The sequence below is a fragment of the Rhineura floridana genome, chromosome 1, assembly GCF_030035675.1.
Source record: "Rhineura floridana isolate rRhiFlo1 chromosome 1, rRhiFlo1.hap2, whole genome shotgun sequence".
Taxonomy (NCBI): domain Eukaryota; kingdom Metazoa; phylum Chordata; class Lepidosauria; order Squamata; family Rhineuridae; genus Rhineura; species Rhineura floridana.
This window is the reverse complement of record NC_084480.1, coordinates 4,602,955-4,623,493: the sequence shown is the minus strand read 5'-3', so window position 1 is coordinate 4,623,493 and position 20,539 is coordinate 4,602,955. Positions and strand designations below refer to the sequence as shown.

The 20,539-nt window shown below is 43.6% G+C and overlaps 1 protein-coding gene across 2 annotated transcripts in view; it reads right to left on the bottom strand.

The window, feature by feature from the left end:
• UBAP2 (ubiquitin associated protein 2) overlaps nt 1-5,701 on the bottom strand; it is a 140,417-nt gene extending 134,716 nt beyond the window's left edge. For both annotated transcript variants that reach the window (XM_061613340.1, XM_061613341.1), the window contains exon 1: nt 5,557-5,701. The gene's annotated coding sequence lies outside the window, so the exon portion shown is untranslated. The remainder of the gene's footprint in view (nt 1-5,556) is intronic.
• Between the last annotated feature and the right edge of the window lie 14,838 nt (nt 5,702-20,539).

Here is a 20,539-nt window from a genome sequence, read left to right as displayed (position 1 = left end):
CAGGCTAAAGGTAGTTTGTCAACATAAGAAGAAAGTCTTCCAAAGTTTTCTGTGCTCCATTTCTTTTCTTTTTCTCAAAAGGTTTACTTGCAGATTATCCACATATTGTCCTTCCTACAATTAAAATCTATGTCTCTTTTGCAGTTCAGAATATTGCAAGCTCAGCATTAGGATTTTTCTCATAGTGAGGCAAAAAATAAATAAGCAGCTTAAAAAGATATAAGAAAAAAAACACAGTAAAGTGTCTATCACAAGTAATACCTACACAGTGCTGTATAGGTTGCTATCATTTTGGTGATGGGAAACAGGCACTGAGAAATAGCCTGCCTATCAAAGCAGTGACTACATAAGCTGATGGTCAGAATGAAGCCAAGACGTGCTATAGTGGGCTACTCTCATCACCATATTACTTTGAGATCTATTATAAAGGACCATCAATAAGCATTACCACAGTGTGACACAGGAATACTACAGAAGATGGGACCTTTAATGACCTAGAATTAGGAGTGAGCAGTGAAGTGGCCAAGTTTGCTGATGACACTAAATTGTTCAGGGTTGTTAAAACAAAAAGGGATTGCGAAGAGCTCCAAAAAGATCTCTCCAAACTGAGTGAATGGGCAGAAAAATGGCAAATGCAATTCAATATAAACAAGTGTAAAATTATGCATATTGGAGCAAAAAATCTGAATTTCACATATACGCTCATGGGGTCTGAACTGGCGGTGACCGACCAGGAGAGAGACCTTGGGGTTGTAGTGGACAGCACGATGAAAATGTCGACCCAGTGTGCGGCAGCTGTGAAAAAGGCAAATTCCATGCTAGCGATAATTAGGAAAGGTATTGAAAATAAAACAGCCAATATCATAATGCCGTTGTATAAATCTATGGTGCGGCCACATTTGGAATACTGTGTACAGTTCTGGTCACCTCATCTCAAAAAGGATATTATGGAGTTGGAAAAGGTTCAGAAGAGGGCAACCAGAATGATCAAGGGGATGGAGCGACTCCCTTACGAGGAAAGGTTGCAGCATTTGGGGCTTTTTAGTTTAGAGAAAAGGCGGGTCAGAGGAGACATGATAGAAGTGTATAAAATTATGCATGGCATTGAGAAAGTGGATAGAGAAAAGTTCTTCTCCCTCTCTCATAATACTAGAACTCATGGACATTCAAAGAAGCTGAATGTGGGAAGATTCAGGACAGACAAAAGGAAGTACTTCTTTACTCAGCGCATAGTTAAACTATGGAATTTGCTCCCACAAGATGCAGTAATGGCCACCAGCTTGGATGGCTTTAAAAGAAGATTAGACAAATTCATGGAGGACAGGGCTATCAATGGCTACTAGCCATGATGGCTGTGCTCTGCCACCCTAGTCAGAGGCAGCATGCTTCTGAAAACCAGTTGCTGGAAGCCTCAGGAGGGGAGAGTGTTCTTGCACTCGGGTCCTGCTTGCGGGCTTCCCCCAGGCCCCTGGTTGGCCACTGTGAGAACAGGATGCTGGACTAGATGGACCACTGGCCTGATCCAGCAGGCTCTTCTTATGTTCTTATGTTCTTACCTTAAAAGAAGGATCCCAATCAGCTGAATATCAGCTTAGAGGGATGCTGTGGCAAGACATGTCTACATTTTGGATTTGGTTTTGGTTTTTTACAGACCATCAAAATATTAATCCTCACTTCCTATATTTGTAAAGTGGAACGTTCATGTATGCATACATCAGGTGCCTAAATAGAAGCAGGAGGGAAAAGAAGACAGGAGAAGGTAACAGGAGCCTCTACCATCTTTCAAAATAAAATAGCATGTTATTAGAACACCCTCCTCCCAGTGCATTTGCCCCAAAATTACTTCCTTCCATAATAAGGCTTAGAGGGCAAAGGGGGAATAGAAGTCCCGTGTGATCCCAAAGCCCAGTTCATTCCCCTCTATACAGCAATGACCCTTTCAGCAGCAAGATGGACTATCCATTTGCCAATTAATGGATAGGGAGGGTGAAACTGAGCTTGGACGACATGCAGTGTGGTGTAGCAGTTAGAGTGTTGGACTAGGACCTGGAAGACCAGGGTTCAAATCCCCACTCAGACATGAAGCTTGCTGGGTGACCTTCAGCCACTCATAGTCTCTCAAACTAACCTAACTCACAGGGCTGCTGCAAGGATAAAATGGAGGGAGGAGAACCATATACACTACCTTGAGCTCCTTGGAGGAAAGGTGGCATATAAATGCAATAATAAATAAATCATAAAAAGCCAAATTCTTACTCAAGTAAGTTCTTCACAGGTTCCTAGCAGCAAGATTTAGGCATTTTCACTTTACTGTATTACCCTACGCCGATCACCACACACTGGAAGCCTCATTTAAAATTATCCAATATAATATAAACACAAAGCACAAGCTCAGACTTTGGCAGACCTGCAGAGGGAGGTTTGTGGGATCTATTAAAGAAGCCACTGAAAACAAAAGTCTCACAGAGCAGATTTTATCATTCTTGCATTTGTCAAACATTGTATACAACTGCCACTCAGCATCTCTGGAATAAAGATACGTAGGAGGCTGCCTAGCAATGCACTAACCCTATATGGATGGTTGCCAGAAATGGCAAAACAAAGAACCCCTAAGCAGCCACTGAACAGCCGCTTGCTGCAAAAAAAATCTGAAACTCATCCCCCCTCTTTCCAAGATACTCTATTTTATGTTTATGTTTAAAGAACGATTATACAGTTAAGACAAAACACATGGAGAAGCCTACAGTTGCATTGCTGCCCTAGACTATATTTAAATTATAACTCAAATACATTTGAAGATATAACAACTTGGAACATATCTACTTATCTCTCAAGCAGAAAGGGCAAAAAGAGCTTAATCTGAATTTCTGGCTTTTACCCAAATTGTAGCAAGAGTATATTTAAAGAGCATTTTCCATATATATTGCAAGACCTGTCAGATACAGAAAAGCCCATTCACAGCTTAAGTTAAACCTCACAAATATCTGGGGAAATGGAAAAACAAGACACCTTCTCTTCTCCCAGATTGTACATTTACATGTGTTTGCAATGATTAGCACAACACCTCCAAATAACACATTTGGAATACAAAAAGGGAACTCCAGCGCTACAAGCTGATTTTAGCTTTGGTGGTGTATATATTTCATACAAAGCTAAAGGCATCAGACGTTGTTTATCTTCCATTTAAATACAAAGCCAGCTAAGTAAATATCCAAACTGAGAATCCAAGGAAACGTGTGACATGAGGAACTACTATAAACAGCTGCTAAGGATATGAAAGCAAGTAACACCTTTCATGATGCTATTTCAGGGATGAAGGGTTGCTTTCCTCAGTCTGCTTACATTTACATAGACCCTCTTTTTTTCCTATACTTGAATTCAGCTCCTACTTCCCTTCCTGGGTGGAAAAAGCAGCTATTCCAAACACAAGTCCTCCATTTTTCCTGTCCAAAATCACCCAAGAGAGTATTCTCTCAGTTGTGCTACATTATTACAACTCCTTTCATCACTGATTCAAATTAAGACAACAGAGTAGAGGAAGACAGATGGCTCTTTGGCACCAAGAGGGCAGCACAGGACTAGTCACAGGAGAACAAGTTAACCACTGGGAAATTCACAGCAGAAGAGGTACTGGCTTCAATTTTGCAGGATCATCACTTCCTTTAGGTATAAGCAAGTTGTAAACACACACTTGAGGCTAGCCTTATACCTGTTTACCCTCAGTCTAACAAAAGCAGATGTCCCATACCTAGAGAGTTGAATACTTAGACTATTCCTCAGACTTTGTCAGCTGAATGCCAGAGCTCATTGCAGTCAAATAGCAAGTGACTGTTTCCAATGTCCAACACTTTTTAAAGAAAATGGGTCACCATTTTACTGCAGTTTCCTTCACAAACAGCAATATAAGACAGTATTACTTGGCTTCCTGAAGAATGCAGCCCTGCCCCAGTTTCCATTTCCTCACAAGCCCAAACATCAGAGACAGACAAGGTATGAGGGTCACAACTACAGAGATGACTGTTCACAGCTCTTGTCCTCAAGTAACCTCCTGCTGCTCTGTAGGTGGTGCCATTGTTTGCAGAGGCTCTTCTAGTACCAGTGCTTTCTTCAAAAAGGAGTATAATTTAAATTAACCCTAAAGCATCCTCCAGCATGTTTGTGGAAGGAAGGGGTGACAGCAAAATTCCCTCCTCTCCCAGGATCATATTGAAGACCCTCAGATGTACCTATGGGGTGATACAATCAAATCAGGGAGAACAACTGAGATCACACACATTGCAAGAAGATTGGGAAGGGGCAGGGGGAAGAGAGAGAGAAACTTAAGTATCAGGAGACCCTGTTCCAAACAAGGGTGGGAGACCGATTGGCTACTGCTACTACTGGGAAAGGAGCCAATGCTAGTAGAACCTTAGAATGGCACCAAATCCAGGGAAAGGGATGACCAATCTCCCAAAATAAAACCAAGCTGGGGGGGAGGGCAGCAAGCTAGCTACTGTATTCTCCCTGGCCTAATAGCAGCTCCAGGGCCTAGTTAGCAGTAGGCTGTTCATCACACAGCCTTTCTTTCTAACAAGGATAGGAAGGGGTTGAAAGACTTTCTGAACTTTTCATTTCCATCACTCACTAATGCAGCAGGGAGAGTTCAGCCCAGTTCAGAGTTCTCATCACTGTGAACATGACAAGGCGTTTGGGGGGTGAGGGGGCAGCCTGCCAACTTATCCTGCCCCCTCAGGAGTAAAGAAGGGTTTCCACGGGGGGGGGGGTGTCACAACCCATTCCGCCTTAAATCTCAGCAAAGGGGAGGGGAAAAACAAATCGGTAACTTTTCCTTCATTTACGTGGTTATTTATGCCACCGCTGTCTCTCTTGGGAGTGGGGGGGGGGCTTTGGGGGGAGGGGGAAGGGTGTCAGGCGCTGAAGGAAAGAGGCAACTGGAGGGCACGCGCCACCCACGTTTTTTTCCTCCCCCAAAATGCAAGCGCCTTTCCAAGTGTTAACTAAGCAACCCGGCTCCGAACTGCCACAATCGTCCTTTATCCCCCCACACCGTCGCCCCCCGCCCAAGCTTGGGCTGAACCCAGCAGCAGGGGAAATTCAGAGCAGCAGCTCCGCCACCCGCCACCCCACATCCTAGGAGTTGCGACCATCCCGCACACAGACCCCTTCCCCCCTCCCGGAGTGCGGCCGCCCCATAACCCGTCGCCCCCGGGGGGGAGGGCGGCACGGTATCACCCCACCCCCTCAGAAACACGGTCTTGCCCCCTTTCGTTTTCCTTGACGGGGGGGTGGGGGCGACGCCGTTCTGAGGGAATGAAGGGGGGAGGGGGAGGGGGAGAGGAGCCTCCTGTTTGACACCCCTCCTTTAAACGGAGCGGGGGGGTCGTCATCGCCGTCTTCGGGCTCCCTCCCCACCGACTCTGAGGGGACTAAGGGGGGCGCGCGCGTGTTACATATACATCCCTCTCGCGTGGTACTTCTCCCCCTTTTTCCCCTTCCTCCATAAAGGAGCGAATACACGGAATCATCCGCTCCCCGCCGCGGACGCGCGCTCGTTACCTGCCCAATGTGCTCACAAAGCGGCGGCGGCAGCAGCAGCAGCGGCAGCGGCGCCCACCACTGTCACGTGACTCTTGTTCGCTTTCCTCCCCCCGCTCTCCCTTGCGGCCGCAGAGCCCCGCCCTCACCACGTGACGAGGCGGCAGGCAAGCGGGCGAGCGCGAGCCTTACCAATTTACGCATGCGCCGTACAAGCAGCAGTCCAGCGCCCTTTCTTTCCTCCGCCTCCCACCCGCCTCTTTCCCACGTGACCCTGAGGGGAGAGAAGGCGGGCACTCCCACAGAAGTCTGTTTCGCTGCTGTTTGCGCCCCACGTGACTTGCCTCAGGCTGAGATGGGAGGGAGTCAGACTAAGTCCGCTCGCACGTGACCTCTCGCTGCCCTTCAGTTATGACGGTTGGGGGACAGGCGGGGAATATGTGTGTGTGTGTGGCGTGGCCATTACGAGATCAAACGTCACCATGGGAAGGGGCGGGGCTTGGGAAGGGGCGGGGCGGAGTTGAAAGGGGACAGTGCTGGCCCCGCCCGCTGTTGTGTTTGCTAGGGAATGATTTATTTAAAGAGGCGGTTCGTTGACTACTAAATAAAGCACTTTGTGTATAATTATTTTATGATTTTATAAATAATTTTATTGTTATTTGTATTATTTTATAAATAATTTTTGTTTGTTTAATAAGAAACTCTGGGTTGCATTCAGCCTTAATCCTGATTCGTAGGGTCGCCATGAGTCCTGGTCGAGTTGAAGGCACATAACAATAACAACTTAGTCATGTCCATTAATTTCAATGGGTTTCCCCTGAGTAAGGCTTAGCTGGTCACTTTTTAATTATTTTGCTAAGATAAACTTGGCAGAAAAGGCAACAAATCATAATTTTGCTATGGGTGAAAAAGTATTTAGAGAAAGAAAAAAGAAGGAAAAGAAAGAAAAAAGAATACAGATTAAACACACCTGTAGCATCCCAAAGGATTAACCACGTTGTTCATAAAAGAGAATCGCAATAGGTTCATAAATCCATCAACAATATCAGAGGTCCTGCCAAAAGACTAATCAAACACATATTGTGTGCTGGTCTTGAGAAATTTCATGGCTGATTTTGATGCCCCATTAATTTTACCAACTACAAATTTATGAAACAAAACCAACAACAATAAAGCAAAAGCAAAATGAAACTGCCATGCAACTATCATACATTATTATAAAAATGACGGCATATACTGTAAAGGGAAGAACTTCTCTTTAAAAACAACTCGGTGTGACCTCAAGCTTCATTTAAAAATCGGGGGGAAAGTAACAAGGCAGCCTCTCCCAGGGGGCTTTTTCAGGTCAGTGGTTAAGGTGTTGGACTGCGACCTGGGAGACCAGGGTTCAAATCCCCATACAGCCATGAAGCTCACTGGGTGACCTTGGGCCAGTCACTGCCTCTCAGCCTCATAAAACCCCTATTCAGAGGGTAGCCATAAGTCGGAATCGACTTAAATTTACATTTAAGTGTGGGATGCTGGGGAGGCTTCAGAACCCTGGAGAAATGCTTCACAGAAGAAAAAACCCACACACCATCACAAAGATAAAGCAAACTCCATCCTGCACCCATCAAAATTCTAACAAAATTCTAAAGTGCCCTGGGAGAAACACACAAAAATAAAAGCTTCCTTGCAGGGGAAGAACTTTTCAGAAACAGGAGGACAGGTTTCGACACAATGTAATACGCTGCCTGTGTCTCTAATCCATTCACAGTTAACGCTCTTTAAGTGTAACAAGGCTGCAGTCGGTCAGTCCTATGCACACTTACTTGTGAGTACAGCTCTGTGGGGCTTAATTTGGAAAGAAACACACATAGGATTACAGCCTTATAGTTTGATTCTGGCTGCGCTTACTCAGAAGTAAGCCTCAGTAAGCTGATTAGAGTCCACTCCCTGGTGAATAAACCAGAGGGTTGCACCCGGACAGAAAAATATAAGGAGTGTGAATATGACAGGTAGCACATTTGCAAACACATATCACTGATACGCTCTGTAGGGAGCGATGATTGGCTACAGAAAATACTACCACACCGCCTAACATCAGTGGCCTATCTAATGCTGCATCAACACTAACTGGCAGCAGCTCTCAAGGGTTTCAGGCTGGGGCTTTCCCCAAGCCTCCCTGGAAACATCAGGGATTGAACCACAGGCTTTCTATTTGCAAAACATGTGCTCTATCACTGACCTATAGATCTTGCAGCTCTTCACTAGGTACACTCTGTAGCGAGCCTGGTTCTTTCGCCACATAAGGTGTCAAGCAGCCCAATGTTGATGCAGATGCAGATATAAATGAGCTGGGCTTTGCAAGTTTGCTTTATCTCTGTACCAGGGTGGGGGGATAATTACAGGTCTCAAAGCCATTTTGCCAAGTGTTTTGTGAGAAACAACTGTATTTGCTCCCTTAATCTGTGCAGTGTTAATTACTATTATTAGCAAATTTTAATCGTGCCTTGGCATTACTCTTCTAATGAAGATGGGTTGTTGGCAGGCAGTGTCCAGCAACAAAAGAAGAAGCTGTAGAGGAGGATGTTTCATCCTGCTGGTGGTAACTGCAGTTGGATTCACCCAATCACACCACAATATCACAACCTCCTGGACCAGGAGTAGAGTGATGATGCAGGGTTGCCATTTTCCAGCTGAGAGGAAGGCTGTCAACACACTAGTCACCAGAGCAAAGCATTTCCATTGGCTACACCTGGAGGGGGAACAGGTTGATCTGCCAATCAATTGCGAAATCTCTTTGAAGCTGAATTTTTTTTAAAAAAATGCATTCAAACTGCTCCCACCAGGTTTTACAGTAAAAAGAGTTGTGTACCCCCATTTTCAAAAGATAGAGGTGGAGATGCATGGGAACTGGCAGAACAGGGTGTGCTGTGAGGCTTCCTTCCCTGGCTCTCCCTGTCAGGCTCCTACCTGCTCGTGGTTACTGCCTGTCTCTAGGCACCACCAGGGACTCCACCAGTCCGGACCGTCCTCTCTTATGGTTTCTCTCCCCGCTCTAGCACAGATCTCAGCAGATCCCCCTGCTAGGCAGCACCACCAGTCACGTCCTATAACCAGTATTCCCAGAGACTCTGCCTGAGTCTCCCTCAATCTGGTTACCTCTGTGACTGAGTGCTTAAGGTGTCCCCAATCCCTTTGATTTACTCAGACTGCTTATAATTCTGGTTTGCTCTGAATACTTGTGGTGTTATTCTTCCCTTCCCCGCTGCCACCATATTATCCTTCAGCCTTGGTATTTACCTCACCCTCCCTTCTGGTCTGTGAAACCCCAGCCAAGGATCAGGCCTTTGGTAAACCAAATTAAGTATTTATTAAATAACACAGATAACAAGCTAACAAGATTTTTTCATAAGGCACATAAGCATATGGTTTTATCTAATACTAATCCGAACTCCACCCCCCTCCTTCTCCATGCTCTCCTGACAAACCACTCTCTCAAACCCACCAAACAACCCACTCTTTCTCTTCTCCCCCCCAGATTCCACTGTCACTCTTCCTTTTATACTGTCAGCCATTTTAAACATTCAGCCAATCATCCAGCATTCTACTGCCCATTCACTCCCCCTTCCTCTTACATTCCACTTACCATGTATCTCCTATACAAACAGCACTTACCATATATACAATAATAGAGAATCATCACATGTGCTTCTACCTGTAGTTCCTTACTTCCTTAAGAACTTCAGGGCAGAGAGAAATTCTATATACACCAAACTTTGCACAGGCCTGCTATGTAAGGCAGAGTTAGGTGACCATCTTATGCAGAAAAAAATTGGGTGATATAAGAGCAAACTGACAGATCAGAAAAGGTACCGCCAGGGCCAAGAAGATGCCAGCATGGTTAACGAGCAAAGTCAAGGAAGCTCTTAGAGGCAAAAAGTCTTCCTTCAGAAAATGGAAGTCTTGTCCGAATGAAGAAAATAAAAAAGAACACAAACTCTGGCAAAAGAAATGCAAGAAGACAATAAGGGATGCTAAAAAAGAATTTGAGGAGCACATTGCTAAGAACATAAAAACCAACAACAAAAAATTCTATAAATACATTCAAAGCAGGAGACCATCTAGGGAGACAATTGGACCCTTAGATGATAAGGGAGTCAAAGGTGTACTAAAGAACGATAAGGAGATTGCAGAGAAGCTAAATGAATTCTTTGCATCTGTCTTCACAGTGGAAGATATAGGGCAGATCCCTGAACCTGAACTAACATTTGCAGGAAGGGATTCTGAGGAACTGAGACAAATAGTGGTAACGAGAGAGGAAGTTCTAAGCTTAATGGACAATATAAAAACTGACAAATCACCGGGCCCGGATGGCATCCACCCGAGAGTTCTCAAAGAACTCAAAGGTGAAATTGCTGATCTGCTAACTAAAATATGTAACGTCCCTTGGGTCCTCCTCCGTGCCTGAGGACTGGAAAGTGGCAAATGTAATGCCAATCTTCAAAAAGGGATCCAGAGGGGATCCCGGAAATTACAGGCCAGTTAGCTTAACTTCTGTCCCTGGAAAACTGGTAGAAAGTATTATTAAAGCTAGATTAACTAAGCACATAGAAGAACAAGCCTTGCTGAAGCAGAGCCAGCATGGCTTCTGCAAGGGAAAGTCCTGTCTCAGTAACCTATTAGAATTCTTTGAGAGTGTCAACAAGCATATAGATAGAGGTGATCCAGTGGACATAGTGTACTTAGACTTTCAAAAAGCGTTTGACAAGGTACCTCACCAAAGGCTTCTGAGGAAGCTTAGCAGTCATGGAATAAGAGGAGAGGTCCTCTTGTGGATAAGAAATTGGTTAAGAAGCAGAAAGCACAGAGTAGGACTAAACGGACAGTTCTCCCAATGGAGGGCTGTAGAAAGTGGAGTCCCTCAAGGATCGGTATTGGGACCTGTACTTTTCAACTTGTTCATTAATGACCTAGAATTAGGAGTGAGCAGTGAAGTGGCCAAGTTTGCTGATGACACTAAACTGTTCAGGGTTGTTAAAACAAAAAGGGATTGCGAAGAGCTCCAAAAAGACCTCTCCAAACTGAGTGAATGGGCAGAAAAATGGCAAATGCAATTCAATATAAACAAGTGTAAAATTATGCATATTGGAGCAAAAAATCTGAATTTCACATATACGCTCATGGGGTCTGAACTGGCGGTGACGGACCAGGAGAGAGACCTCAGGGTTGTAGTGGACAGCACGATGAAAATGTCGACCCAGTGTGCGGCAGCTGTGAAAAAGGCAAATTCCATGCTAGCGATAATTAGGAAAGGTATTGAAAATAAAACAGCCGATATCATAATGCCATTGTATAAATCTATGGTGCGGCCGCATTTGGAATACTGTGTACAGTTCTGGTCGCCTCATCTCAAAAGGATATTATAGAGTTGGAAAAGGTTCAGAAGAGGGCAACCAGAATGATCAAGGGGATGGAGCGACTCCCGTACGAGGAAAGGTTGCAGCATTTGGGGCTTTTTAGTTTAGAGAAAAGGCGGGTCAGAGGAGACATGATAGAAGTGTATAAAATTATGCATGGCATTGAGAAAGTGGATAGAGAAAAGTTCTTCTCCCTCTCTCATAATACTAGAACTCGTGGACATTCAAAGAAGCTGAATGTTGGAAGATTCAGGACAGACAAAAGGAAGTACTTCTTTACTCAGCGCATAGTTAAACTATGGAATTTGCTCCCACAAGATGCAGTAATGGCCACCAGCTTGGACGGCTTTAAAAGAAGATTAGACAAATTCATGGAGGACAGGGCTATCAATGGCTACTAGCCGTGATGGCTGTGCTCTGCCACCCTAGTCAGAGGCAGCATGCTTCTGAAAACCAGTTGCCGGAAGCCTCAGGAGGGGAGAGTGTTCTTGCACTCGGGTCCTGCTTGCGGGCTTCCCCCAGGCCCCTGGTTGGCCACTGTGAGAACAGGATGCTGGACTAGATGGGCCACTGGCCTGATCCAGCAGACTCTTCTTATGTTCTTATGTTCTTAAGTTAATTATTTTATTTTATTGCCGTTTGATTTTAAAATTTGTAGATTGTACTGTGAATTGTAATTATCTGGGGTTGTGAAACTGGTTTGGGCTGTGCTTTAGGTGATGGTGGAGAGACATGTCTTTAAAAGAGTGGCATAGAGGTTGGTGTGCACCACAAGGGTTTCTTGGAGGACTAGACTCGAACTGATGTGTATTAGCCAAAGGCATTGTTTCAAATACCTTTGGCTGATTCTAGCAGAGGGGCTGTTAGACTGTGACACTGCAAATAATTACAATGCCTTTGCAGGAGGACCTGAAACCCAGTTTAGACTGAGCTCTCCCTCTTACAAAATTGTTTCAGCTAGCTTGTGGAACTTGTTTGTAAACATGCAATATTTTATTTGCAAGTATCTTTTTCCTTTTTAGTCATTATTCTTGGAAGTGCTATATATGCATTGTACGGGTATCAGGCAGCAATCCTAACCATGTCTGTTCAGAAGGAAATCCCATTGAATTCAGTGGGGTTTAACTCCCAGGTAAGTGAGGTTAGGATTTTCCTGACCCAAATGCAGCTCGCTTAAAATCATTATACTGAGAACAGAAAGCATCTTTCTATTTTTGTCCTTCATACCAGCTTTGCAAGCCAGACTGGTACATCGCCACTCCCCCATTCCCTATCTTGAACCAATACACCCGGGGCTCCTGTTATAAAAATAAAACCTTGAATTGGCAAGGCTCAGTCAGTCCACATTTACAGATTATAAATCGTGTTCACAGCAGATGCCATTTTAACATTGATACATTTACTACGCCCAGATGTGAATCAGCCACATATATACAATATAATTAGGTTTTGATAATAAAATAGCAATTATTGTTTGTGTTTGATGTAGTTCTAGTAGATATGGCTATAATTATTTTGCTTTGATGATAGTAGGCATTTAATAAACATTGTTGCAAAAATTACGATGTATGTTACCTTGGCATTTGACTTATCAAAGTCTTTAATGTAGTTGGATTCTTTGGGGAATGTATTATTTTTCTGATAATTGAGAAAGTTAGCAATTACATTTAGGCATGCATCATAAACATATCTTCTTCAAAGGAAAATGTTAACATAAACATCCCTTCCTTTGATCATCTCTTTTCTTGAAAGAAGGGGAGGTATGATAGCACTGTTCAAGTACTTGAAAAGTTGCCACACAGAGGAAGGTCAGGATCTCTTCTCAATTGTCCCAAAGTGCAGGACACAGAATCATGGGCTCAAGTTACAGGAAGCCAGATTTCGACTGAACATCAGGAAAAACTTCCTAACTGTTAGAGCGGTACGACAATGGAACCAATGACCTCGGGAGGTGGTGGGCTCTCCAACACTGGAGGCATTCAACAGGCAGCTGGACAGCCATCTGTTGAGGATGCTTTAACTTGGATTCCTGCACTGAGCAGGAGATTGGACTTAATGGTTCTATAGGCCCCTTCCAACTCTACAATTCTATGACCCCTATCACCTTTGCTTGTGTCCTAGATAGCCATGCTGATTAAGGTAATTATGATTCAATAGGTTTTCTCAGCTCTGCATCAGTATTTTAGAACTGAAATAACAGCCATTGCATTTTATAATGCTTCTATGTTTGACTAATTTCATTAGTTTTCTCTTCTGTGATGTTTAAGTTATGTTAAAGGAAACACATTAACCAAACTTATATGCCTAAAACTCATCCCTGAACCTTAAATTTCTGTGTGCTAAACCGAAGGGGGACTAACTCTCTCCCTTAACGTGGCATCTATTGCAGAGGGAGCTACGGTGAAGCTTAACTCCCAGACCCAGGTTTTGCTCCGTGGAAATCACACTTAAGAGTTTCGTTCTGAACAGAGCAAATCTGCCATAAATCTACTGGTGTTTTGTTTCATTCTAAGCAAGCTTTGTAGCAAACTGGCTGATAGGTAGCATAAAAATGCAAGAAATATAAAATATATACAATTATTTCACCAGCTCCTCAAGATCTCCTTGAGGATCAAGACTGTTTGGTTTCATTTAACCCATTTTGTTTCCTGACTGCCATCTATGTAGGTCAAGAGTGGTGGCATTTTATCCAAAACAGCCCAATGGAAGTAGATTTGGTCGAAAGAGCATGGCTAGCCTGTGAGCCTCGTGGCTGAATGCGGAATTGAAGGCCAATCTCCATACTTCCTTGATCCAATTTTCTATCCAATGACGCCATACTGGCTCTAACCAAACTTTTAAGAAATCAGCTGTTCTTAACGTGTCTCTCTCTACAGCCTCTGCAACATCTGTTCACAAGTTCCTTTTCAGATGCAATGCATGTGTGCTGCAAGTGGGCATGTGTTTGGCTGGCTGCGTAGGATTGTCATTCCTGAAGGCACCCTCACAGTGGGGTGAGTCAGCATGGGCAGCAGCCTATGCAGCAGAGGTAGGAAACTCCACGTGCACCTTCATGCATTGGCGGAAGCAGACAGCCGCCCGCCAACGTTCACATCAAAGTGAGTCACTGTTTCATTTCTTGCTGGTACAGACAAAAGATACCACCTGCCAAATCAAATACAAATGCAAGGTTTTAGCAGCCTAAGAGAGAGAAATTGCTCTCTCAGCCTGTTACTTCTAGAGTTGCCACGTTTTTGCCCGCCATAAGGTCTGTGCCTTTTACATTTGCTCAACAGGCCATAGCAGTGCAATGTTAAAACTATGAAATTCACTCCCATAGGAAGCAGTGATGGACACCAACTAGAATGGCTTTAAAAAGATTAAATAAATACATGGATAACACTATCAGTGGCTACTGGCCATGATGGCTATGCTCTGGTCGGAGGCAGTATGCTTCCAGTTGCAGGAAACCACAGGAGGGGACAGTGCTCTTGCACTCAAGCTGTGCTTGCAGGCTGCCCATTGGCATCTAATTGGCCACCATGAGAATAGGATGCTGGACAAGATAATCCAGCAGGACTCTTCTTGTTGGAATAGGCAAACATTGCATGTTCATTTTAAGGGATATTTGGGGAAATATCCCATGTACCTGTTTACCATGATGTAACTTCCTAATGGGTGGGATTAGTTACCTGACTTCCTCCTCCCTTTGTCCTGGAGATTCTTTGAATATTCTCCATTGCTGATCTTTCTACCACTGGGAGAGGCCGCATGGCAGATGCTCTCTACTGAGAGCATCACTCTAAAGACTAAGATGGACTAAGACTTCTATTTTCTTTCATCTAAGCTAAAGCCGATGTTTCTGAACATATGAAAAGGTTGTGAATAAATGCTCTTTATCTTTTACCTAAGAAGATTGTGTCTTTTGTTATTTGTGCCTGGGAAAGGTGGGACTTGTTTTATCTCACTCTGCTGCTTGCATTTTTATATCTCTGCTAAGAAATAGGACCACCAAACTTAGTTCCCATTTCACTTTATATTTTTAAAATGCCAAACACTTCTCATGCTCATAACCCAAGAAGTGCAATTTCTTCTCAATGACAGGAAAAACAGCACAGGTTATGTTTATGCCTGTTACACAGCCATGGAAGAAGGCACAGGGAGCAGAAAGGCAGAAGCAGCCCCAACACCATCCATCTCTAAACCTGTCCAAGTTGCCAAGTGGGTGTTCCTTCCTAAGAGGCAAGATCCTGGGAGGGCTATAGCTCACTGGTGAAGCACATGCATTGCATGCATAAGATTCCAGGCTCAGTCCCTAGCCTCTCCACATAAGGCCAGGAAAGTCCACTGTCTGGAATGCTGGAGAGCCAGTGCCAGTTGGGATTAGACAGTACTGAGCTAAGTGGACCAACGGTCTGACAGGCAGCTTCCTATGTTTGCTGTGTTGCAGAGTAGGTTCGTTGTCTTATTCCCAGGCAGACAGACAACTTACTTAGTAACATCAGCCATTGCCTATCGCAGCAAGAAGCAAGGAAGGGGAAAAGAGAAATCAAACTTGCAACTCAGGAAGGTCACTTAATGAGCCTAGATACATTAAACTTTTAGTGGCTTTTTCCTCTCAGTACAGTGGGTATTAATTAAAGACTGTTGCTTATTCTTATCCCAACATTTTGCACAGTGAGTTGGACCCAGCAAGTTCTGTCCTCCCCCAGGGATCACACCAAGGAAGATCCAGGATACAGTTGTGTATGTCTGAAGTAAAAAGAGATCAGCCTCACAAAGGATGTTGAGGGCACCAACTGTTACTGATGAGGTAGGAAACTGTTCAACTGACATTTCATATTCTTCCTCCAAATCTCCAAAAAAACTTTGGATGATGAATGAACAAGTCTTCCTGTCTCTTTAACAAGGGCATTCATCTATTGCAACTTCTGGCCAAGGTGTTAAGAGTTCTAGGTCTTGGAGCTATATATCCGTTCATCACTTATAGACAGCAATAGCTGAAGATTTGTGCATAAAGTTCTCTGTGGGCATTTCCCCCTCTTACGCTCATTTTGCATGTGTACAGTTTTTTCAGCTGCATTTCTTGTTCTGATGTGCAGGAGGTGCCTCGAAAAGGGGATAGTTTTCCTATCAACCACTACTCTGGTTGTTGAACATTTTTTAAAAATTATAGATGGGAGTGCCAAGAGACTTGAATGTGACAGCCATAAAAAGAATTAAAAATAGAAAACATATTAGAAATTTTCTACCAAACTTGACCCTCGAAAGTACTGCAGCCCTATAGATTCAATTAGCTTAGTTGCTATGATGTTGCAAGGGCACGAGTTAAATAGCGATGACCAACCTAGAAGATGCTGAAATTCAAATGGCAACACCATTAAACAGGGTAGGTATTTCCTAGGTCAGCCTTTGCCAACCTGGTGCCCTCCAGATGTTTTGGACAACAACTTCTATCAGCCTCAACCAGCACAGGCTGGTTGAGTTGTTCTGGAGCATTTTGACTGAAGCAGACAGATACTGGGCAATGCTCATTTCTAATGACTTTTAATGCTGTATATGGTGCTGTTTTTGAAGATTGTTTGAAAACTAGTTAGTGCAAAATAAAGCAGCATGTTTATTAAGCTGGAACTGGGCATAGGGAACATATCTTGACGGTTCTCAAACAGTTGTACTGTCTTCTAATCCAACTCTGAGGCCAATATGATATGCCGTTTTTGATCTATAAAGCCCTATGTGTCTTGGGACATGCGTACTTGGAGGGCTGCATTTTCCCACGTGAGCCTGCCTCGATGTTAAGACTGATCTCTGAGACACTGTTTTGGGTCCCTCTGCCATTTGATGTAAGGTAGGTAGTGCCGGAAGACAGGGCCTTCTCTGTTCTGGTGCCCTGCCTCTGGAATTCCCTCCCCCAGAAAGGTTTACTCGGGGCTGTCTCATTCACATGAAAAGAAAACCCCTTTTTATTTGCTGAGGTCTTTTAAGTGTTTTAACATGTAGGTTTTAATGCTGTTATTTATTTTGTGTTTTTATTGTGTTATTGCTCAATTTTGTAAGCTGCTCAGAGTGTACAATAATTAAAACACCATCTACAACTTCTAGTATAATACTGTATAGCTAAGCATGCCACATGTGAAGCTATCAGAAGGAATTGCCCACCATTCATAAACCAAACTGGAATAAGCACCTGGAATCACTGTACAAATACACTTTATTGAGATACCCATATTAAGATGCACAAAGTACTTCTCTTCACCAGATTTCAGTTCACACAACTTCAAGTACTGGAGTGGGGAAAAACAAACTGCACTTGAGAACAATTACTCTATATAGAACAAGGCTGAAGTAGAAAGGATTAGGTTGTCAGGTTGCAAAGCAGATGATACTCAGGGTGAGAACAGCATGTAATGCTACCAGGTAATGCACAGACTACCTCCTCCGTATTGTCAGATTGTCCATCTGGAGTCTTCCAAAGAGGTCCAGGGCTTAACTTTTGCATCCAGGAAATTGATTTAGGTCTAAGGAATGATCTTGTAGACATTATTAGTAATCAGTTTGGAGCTGTTCTACGTAAAGTGGGAAAACAACTCAGCTAGCTCTACTTCAGAAATCCATGCTTCATTTTGCAACAGCTGGAAGCAGGATCATGACTGTTCTTGTCCTGCATCCTCACACGGGCGAACAATAAGAAACAATAGGAAATGAAGATGCTGGAATCCCATCGATTTAAGCGTTGCTGGAAATGAACAGGGCCCATGTCTATCCACTCTTGCATGCAGAAAGATATCTGTTTACCATCTGCATCCCTTTTTATTTCTTCCAACCAAGAAATAGCACTACAAAGTGCTCAACAAAAGACATGTGGAGACACTATTATGAACATCAACATTTACTATCAAGAAACAAAATGAAACGATTAAACTTGCGTTTATTTTCTTGCACCCTGTTAGGGGGGTGGGGGAGAAATAGGACATTTCAATTATTCTTTATGAAATTTGAGGCACGCTTTGCAGCGTTAATGAACAGAGTCACCATATTACATATTGCAACCAGTGGATTTCTACACGTGCAGTTTCAAATAAGCTGATTTGAACAGATGGAAAAATCATCCAGATTCAACATCCTTACATTAAAAATTCCAATTGACTCCCTCACTCCATAATCAGTTGTGGCTTATCTTCTTTCCTATAGCTTATTTTAATTGTTTGGAACACTTGTAAGGAAAAGACAGCAACTCAAGTTGGTAGATTTTTGCAAGCCAGGACGTAGGCAAGTCTTGTAAGACCACTTTTTTTGAGGGGGGGATTTAAGTAACCTAGTGTGCAGAATTGAAGAGTGCACATGTGAGGAAGCCCTTCCAAGGAGTAAACTGGAGAATTAAAACAGAAGATTTGCAGTCAGTTGAACATGAAGCAGACACTCAACAGAAAAGGGGAATGTTTCTTGGGAAAAAATATGGTGGAGCTAGCCAGGCTATTAACAGCTTTGAATTCATCAAAGATGCGGTATGCACCATATATTTAAAACACATTGCTTTCCTCCCCAAGAATCCTGGGAATTTTCATTTATGTCTCACAGAGCTCCCCAGCACCTTTAACAAGCTAAATTTATTAGGATTCTTTGGGGAACGTCATGTGCTTCAAATGTATGGTGTCTATGCAGCTGGTCACGCAACTTGACCTGACTTGATTTAGACGAGGCAAAGTAATACCAACTTCTACAAAAAACATATTGCTAGTGCAAATCCCAAGTTTTTTAAATATATATATATATATATATATATCCCCCAAAAGATCAAGGAGTCAAGACACCAGGGCAGATGCTCTCAAAAAGGAAAGGCTCTGGCACCAAAGATGGACACAGTCTGTATTCTAAACTGAAGGGCTGAGCGCATGCCTTGCCTTTTCTCATGGCATATTTGTAAAGGAAAAGAGCACAACACTACACCCCTAACTCTCCTCATCCTAAAAGGATTAGAGCACTAATGCTGCAATAAGAATTTATGTGCAGGGGCAGACAGGAGTACAAGCACACATGATGGAGTCCTGCAAAGGCACTTCATTCATCCATAGTTCTGTGCAAGCAGGTTTTGTTTTTAAATACTATTATAATAAAGAAACCGGGCAGGGTATCTCTAGAATCTTGTTGGGAAAGGATCATCACTGAGTGCTTTCCTCACTTTGATATTGCAAACCCAGCACACAGACAAAAATTGTGACTTACTACCCAACATACATTAGTGATGGGCTAATAGTTCATCATCAGCCAAGGGCTCTCAGTCTTCAATGTGGTCAGGCAGCATCTTTCTATCATTCAAGCTACCAGGCAGATAGTGTAGTTGCTACCACTAACCTCTTGTCCATTTCAAGGCAGAAAACCCATCTCTGCAATAGATTTCAGCCTATAATGGTTGTCTTGGGTCAATCCCAAACTGAAATGTGGACTCCCTCAACTTTGAAGCTGAAACCACCCCCAATGGCTGTTCTAGGGCCAATGGCTTCAGCAGAAGCATCAACAATTCCAATATCAAATGGCATGTTTGTTCTGTATTCAGATCACCACATATTTATGGGGGATATGGCCAGATGTAGTTTCTGTCCGCTAAATGTATAAATCACTGAGCCTATTACTAGTTCCATACCCTTCTGCACAGTGGTGATATGCAGTTTGCATAACTTAAAACATTTGAGGTCAGCATGAAGTATTCCCACACCACATTGTGATGACTTTTGTGGGGTGGAAACATGTTCCATATGTTCAGGTCAGCACAATTGCAAGTAGAATAAGTTATCGTGTGCAAACACGCTGTTAGGGAATCCTCAAGAAGCATTCTAGGTGTACATACAGAAATCTGCAACGCTGCCTAGCAGTGAACCAATCCTACATAGTATCCAAATGAAATTCAGGTTGCAAGGAGGGAAGGTGGAAGTCACAGTAGGGCTCAACTTTTCATCACATTGGCTAAAGAGGCCTCGCAGCCATATTCAGAGCTCCTCCTAAAACCACAACAGCTTGCCACAGACTGACTGGGGCAGCAACTCAATGCAATGGGAAATCTTGCCCATGCAAAGTAAGGGTGACTTATCTGTGGCCCTGTAGGTGCTGCTGAACTACAACTTCCATTATTCCTGGACATTTGCCATGCTGGCGAGACTGATAGGGGTTGTAGCGCAGCATCATACTCTAGAGGGTCACAGGCTAGCCAACCCTAGTGTAACGCAATGCTTTCCCAATAAATAAGGGCATTATCCCATTGAAGTTTCTTGTACCTACTCCTAAATAGTTGGAGTAAGTCTTAAAGCAGTGATGGGGAGTCTGTGGCCCTCCCCCTTGGACCTATAAAATGATGAACACTCAACATTCAAGAGGCAGCTGGACAGCCACCTGTTGGGTATAACTTGGATTCCTGCATTGAGCAGAGGGTTGGACGTGATGGCCTTACAGACCCTTCCAACTACTATTTTACAATTCTATAATCATCCCTGATCATTAGCCATGTTGATTGGGGCTGATGGGAGTTGGGGAGGGCACATATGTGCTACCCCTACCTTAAAAGTGTAGGAAGCAGTACCAATTTGGGATGGGGGAGTTGAAGTCACATTCCCTCCATGAGGCAGCCTGGG